This window comes from Triturus cristatus, chromosome 4_2 (genome assembly GCF_964204655.1).
Source record: "Triturus cristatus chromosome 4_2, aTriCri1.1, whole genome shotgun sequence".
Classification (NCBI taxonomy): Eukaryota; Metazoa; Chordata; class Amphibia; order Caudata; family Salamandridae; genus Triturus; species Triturus cristatus.
Window position 1 is genome coordinate 956,637,203 of NC_140586.1, and position 5,871 is coordinate 956,643,073.

The 5,871-nt window shown below is 38.5% G+C and overlaps 1 pseudogene; it reads right to left on the reverse strand.

Moving 5' to 3' along the window:
- Positions 1-969: 969 nt before the first annotated feature.
- Positions 970-2,661, reverse strand: LOC146839100 (uncharacterized; annotated as a pseudogene).
- Positions 2,662-5,871: the final 3,210 nt, after the last annotated feature.

Here is a 5,871-nt window from a genome sequence, read left to right on the forward strand (position 1 = left end):
AGGGTGGATTCTCTCATGAATAGTTAGACTGGCTCTCTGACTAAAGCCTTTACGGGTATTCAGAGCACACATAAGTATTTTGTTCAATGTGGCTTCAGTGTGAGTGACATCATTCTGCTCTTTCACAAGGAGCATATTGGCACACATAGTAGTTTTGTTCAGTGCCAGTAACTACTTTGGCAGTGTGTGCTTTTTGAGACCAAAAACTATTTTTGCTTTTGCCAATGTTTGTTATAATGGTGAGGACCTGGCAGCTCCCACACCAATAAGGTTTTACAAATACCATGCCAAAACAATTCCCACATTGACAAAACTAAAAAGCTGACCACCAATTTCAGACCTACTTGCTTTGCCAATGCTTGTTTATTTTTGTTTCCAATAATCCTATTGAAACTGTTTACACTGATTTTCCATTATGAAAATGTTGGGGGAATACAGGCATGCATCAACACATGCTGCTAAATGATGCTGCAAAGAATTGGTACCTGAAATTTTACAGTTGTTTAGAGAAATGTTTTTTTCCTGCTTTCATTTTTTATGAACATTTTATTTTGAAAGCTAAGAATTCAAAAAAGGCTTTTGCAAATATTTGCATCAAATCAGAGAGCATTCTGGGAGTATTATTCATAGCCTCATAGTGCTAAACTTTGAAAACGTGTGTACACATTCTTATACTGCAACCACTGTCAGTAGTGCAGTCAGAGCTTACAACATTTACTTAGAGCGCTCACCCTAATAATAAAGGCTTTCAATTAATGATCCATAAATACAAGTTTGAACAGCATTAATACATGAACACAAATATTACCTTAACTGCAGACAGTGCCCTTCCCTGATCCATAATGTGGTACTACAAACTGGCAGCCAAAGGGTTTGTGCTGCAGGGGGTTGGGCCTACTTGTCCCACAGACAAAATACACACGAAACCTTGTTGCCCTTGACCCCAAACAATATGTCCTGTGCGTCGGGCTATAGGAATGCCACATCCCTGCATTCAGGCCACTGATATGGCTTTTCACCAGTGTGTGTTCTTTCATGGTAATTGAGACTAGCTTTATGACTGAAGCCTTTCTGGCACTCAGAGCACTTATAAGGTTTTTCCCCAGTGTGTGATCTCTCATGTTGAGTGAGGATACATTTATGATGGAAGCTTTTTTGGCATACAGATCACTGAAAAGGTTTTTCCTCAGGGTGGATTCTCTCATGAATAGTTAGACTGGCTCTCTGACTAAAGCCTTTACGGGTATTCAGAGCACACATAAGTATTTTGTTCAATGTGTGTTATCTCAATTTGAGTAAGACCAAATTTATAATTAAAGATTTTCCGATGTTCGGAGCACTGACATGGTTTTTCCCCAGTGTATGTTATCTCACATTGAGTGAGACCATCGCTCTGATGGAATCTTTTGGGGAATTCTCAGCACTCATACATTTTTCGCTCAGTGTGTGTTCTCTCATGTTGAATAAAATTATATTTCTGACTGAAGCTTTTCTGACATTCAGAGCACTGATAAGGTTTTTCCCCAGTGTGGGTTCTCTCATGTCGAGTGAGATGGGTTTTCCAAGTGAAACCTTTGGTGCATTCAGAGCACTGATAAGGCTTTTCCCCGGTATGTGTTCTTTCATGGTGAGTGAGACTGGTTTTCTGACAGAAGCCTTTCTGGCATTCAGGGCACTGATAAGGCTTTTCCCCGGTATGTGTTCTTTCATGGTGAGTGAGACTGGCTTTATGACTGAAGCCTTTCTGGCACTCAGAGCACTTATAAGGTTTTTCCCCAGTGTGTGTTTTCTCATGTTGAGTGAGGATACATTTATGATGGAAGCTTTTTTGGCATTCAGAGCACTGATAAGGTTTTTCCCCAGTGTGTGTTCTTTCATGGTGATTGAGACTAGTTTATGAATGAAGCCTTTCTGGCACTCAGAGCACTTATAGGGTTTTTCCCCTGTGTGTGCTCTCTCATGTTGAGTGAGGTTACATTTATGATTATATCTCTTTAGGCATTCGGAGCACTGATAAGGTTTTTCATCAGTATGTGTTCTTTCATGGAGAGTGAGACTGGACTTCTGACTGAAGCTTTTTTGGCATTCAGTGCACTGATAAGGTTTTTCCCCGGTGTGTGTTCTTTCATGACTTTTGAGACTAGTTTTATGATGGAAGCCTTTCTGGCACTCAGAGCACTTGTAAGGTTTTTCCCCAGTGTGTGTTCTCTCATGTTCAGTAAGACTGCTTCTCTGATGGAAGATTTTGGGGCATTCTGAGCACTCATACATTTTATGCTCAGTATGACTTCTCTTGTGTTGAACAACAGTGCATCTATGACTGAAGCTTTTCTTGCATTCAGAGCACAGGTATGGTTCTACCTCACTGTGTACTCTCTCATATTCAGTCAGATGGATTTTCTGCTTAAAGCTTTTCTTGGATTCAAAGCACTGGTAATTCCTTTCCCCAGTGTCTGTTCTTTCCTGGTTAGTGAGGCTGCTTTTCTGAATAAAGTTTTTCTGGCATTTAAAGCACTGAAAAGCCTTCTTCCCACCGTGTGTGGCCTCATTTTGATTGAGATAGAATTGACAACTAAAGCTGCTCTCACCTTCAGTACACGTATAAAATGTATTTCTGGAGTTAATGTCTCCAAACTGGGTTTTCTCTCGCACAGATACCATGGAGTGCATATGTTGTCACCTCTAGGGCTTTCCTAAGTTATCCTATAAACTTACTGAGCTGTCCCACGGCACCTATGAGGATGTCTACAATGTATGTCCGTGTATGTTCTCTCATACAGAATTCTTAACATGTTGAAACTTTAGTTTTACACACATATACATATTTAGAATTTTATAAAGCACTCACAAGGAATTTGACATGTGTTTGGTGTTAGTGCGACGGATAGGTTTTTACATTCGGGTCAAGGTAGGAAATAGGCATTTCAAGGATAATAGCATTCACTCCCTTTTCCCTTTCCTTTTCCCAATGAGACAAAGATCACACCAGGAAAGTCATTAATTGTGAAGGTTCTAAGTAGTTATAAAGAAGTTGATCAACCACAGAGACAAAGGTTACGGTGGGTATCTTTTACACTAAATGTTGTGCTCTGCTGTCTTTGCTTTGCTGAGGTCTGTGAAAGATCTTTACGAGTTTATTTTTTGCGCTGCTTTAGTTCTATCATCTTAAATAGGATGGAACCTTCAAATAAAGCTTGTTTTGTCATATCGAGGGTGATGATATTTCTAACAAAGCTCCCACTTTCTGGGCGAGGATATGATGATGATTAGCTTCTGTGCTGCATTCTTCTAGTACCATCTGTTTGAAGTTATAACAGAAGTTATTCTCAGGTGCACTGTGCTCAGCTTTCATTACTTTGCATTATTGTATGCATCTCAAGATTTCTCTTTGGAGTGAAAATATTCGTACAACTAGTACTTGAACTGAGCTCTCATTTTACATGTGTTCCTTTTACATTTCTGAGGCTATTTAGTGCAAAGAGCTCAAACCTGTAAATTGTTTTGGATACTTTCACTTAGGAGCTTTGTTAATGTTGAATGTAAAGTATGGAATTAGAAAAAACAAAGTTTGCATTCAGTAGTTTTCAGTAGTTGCGAATTCCCAGTTGCTCATCAATCCTGGCTCTCCTAGTCATTGTTTCCTTGTTCACGCTCTGAGACATCTTCACCTCTTCAAAAACATTTTTGCAGTGTTGACTTTGTGTTGCATATTAGTAAATTTTCAATGCTAGGACCAGTAGGGCCCTAGTCTCCACGCACAGTTGCGTTCAGGACAATGCCTTGAAATAATTCTCAAAACTGTAGTTCATACTTAATCCAGCATTTGTAGTGAATGAATTAAATCAATGTCTCAGTGATTAAAGCAATTTATTCATTGCAAAAATATTTGTTAGTTAAATCTTCATTCAATTCTTCATATAAATCCAAATTACGCTCTTACAAGAAGTTCACTTTTTGTGAATGCCCAATGCATTTCGAGCCAGCCGGCTCTTCATCAGGGGCTACGTATCTAGAGAAATAAATAAACAATGCATATTTACACATTGACCGTTACAATGATGGCAAAAACATCAGTTTGCAAATACATGATCAAACTCAGAAATTCATAACAACATTCCATGCTGAAACAACTAAGTGAATAAGTTGAGTGACCGCATAATGACCCAAAATGACCATCACCAAGAATGTTTAAATAAAGTTATGTAGACGGTGAAAGAAGCCGAAAAAACTCAGAGAGACTGTTACCTTGTTGGGCAATAAACAACCGCTTTTCAAAACGAATGAATCAACCTGAAAACAGAACACACTAGAATGTCATCTCTGAACGTAGAGAAAGAAACTAGCAAGAGAAATGAAGAGAAAATTCAAAATGAGAAATCTTACCGACACAGTACAACGTGGTCGATTCAATGAAAGGAACCTGTTCGACTGCTGGCTCAAAAAATCACCAGGTGAAAATCATGGCGGTATGTTGGGAGCATGCGCTTAAATCAGAGCATGTTTAGACATAAAAAAGGTGACTGAACAACGATACCTTACTCAAAATGGGAGGAACTATCTCAAAAAAAGTGACTAATGATACATGGACTATCATCAAAGGTAAAACTGGTTCCACTATAAAAATAAACGACATGACAAAGCGCAAAAGCCTGAATCAAAGTGGAGGTAATACTCGCGTGCATACTGTGCTACTGAAAAAAATTTTTTAAACAAGGTGGCTGGATGAATGGTGCCGCCATCTTGAAAGAGAGCGAAAAATGAACCTGGACATGAGAAAAATGGTGAAAAATTTAAAAACGTTAAAAAATAGTCGGAATGACCGGAAAAAATAAAACGTGTGTTGGTGAGGGTCACTGGTCAGGGCCTCACCAACACACGTTTTATTTTTTCCGGTCATTCCGACTATTTTTTAACGTTTTTAAATTTTTCACCATTTTTCTCATGTCCAGGTTCATTTTTCGCTCTCTTTCAAGATGGCGGCACCATTCATCCAGCCACCTTGTTTAAAAAAAAAATTTCAGTAGCACAGTATGCACGCGAGTATTACCTCCACTTTGATTCAGGCTTTTGCGCTTTGTCATGTCGTTTATTTTTATAGTGGAACCAGTTTTACCTTTGATGATAGTCCATGTATCATTAGTCACTTTTTTTGAGATAGTTCCTCCCATTTTGAGTAAGGTATCGTTGTTCAGTCACCTTTTTTATGTCTAAACATGCTCTGATTTAAGCGCATGCTCCCAACATACCGCCATGATTTTCACCTGGTGATTTTTTGAGCCAGCAGTCGAACAGGTTCCTTTCATTGAATCGACCACGTTGTACTGTGTCGGTAAGATTTCTCATTTTGAATTTTCTCTTCATTTCTCTTGCTAGTTTCTTTCTCTACGTTCAGAGACGACATTCTAGTGTGTTCTGTTTTCAGGTTGATTCATTCGTTTTGAAAAGCGGTTGTTTATTGCCCAACAAGGTAACAGTCTCTCTGAGTTTTTTCGGCTTCTTTCACCGTCTACATAACTTTATTTAAACATTCTTGGTGATGGTCATTTTGGTTCATTATGCGGTCACTCAACTTATTCACTTAGTTGTTTCAGCATGGAATGTTGTTATGAATTTCTGAGTTTGATCATGTATTTGCAAACTGATGTTTTTGCCATCATTGTAACGGTCAATGTGTAAATATGCATTGTTTATTTATTTCTCTAGATACGTAGCCCCTGATGAAGAGCCGGCTGGCTCGAAATGCATTGGGCATTCACAAAAAGTGAACTTCTTGTAAGAGCGTAATTTGGATTTATATGAAGAATTGAATGAAGATTTAACTAACGAATATTTTTGCAATGAATAAATTGCTTTAATCACTGAGACATTGAT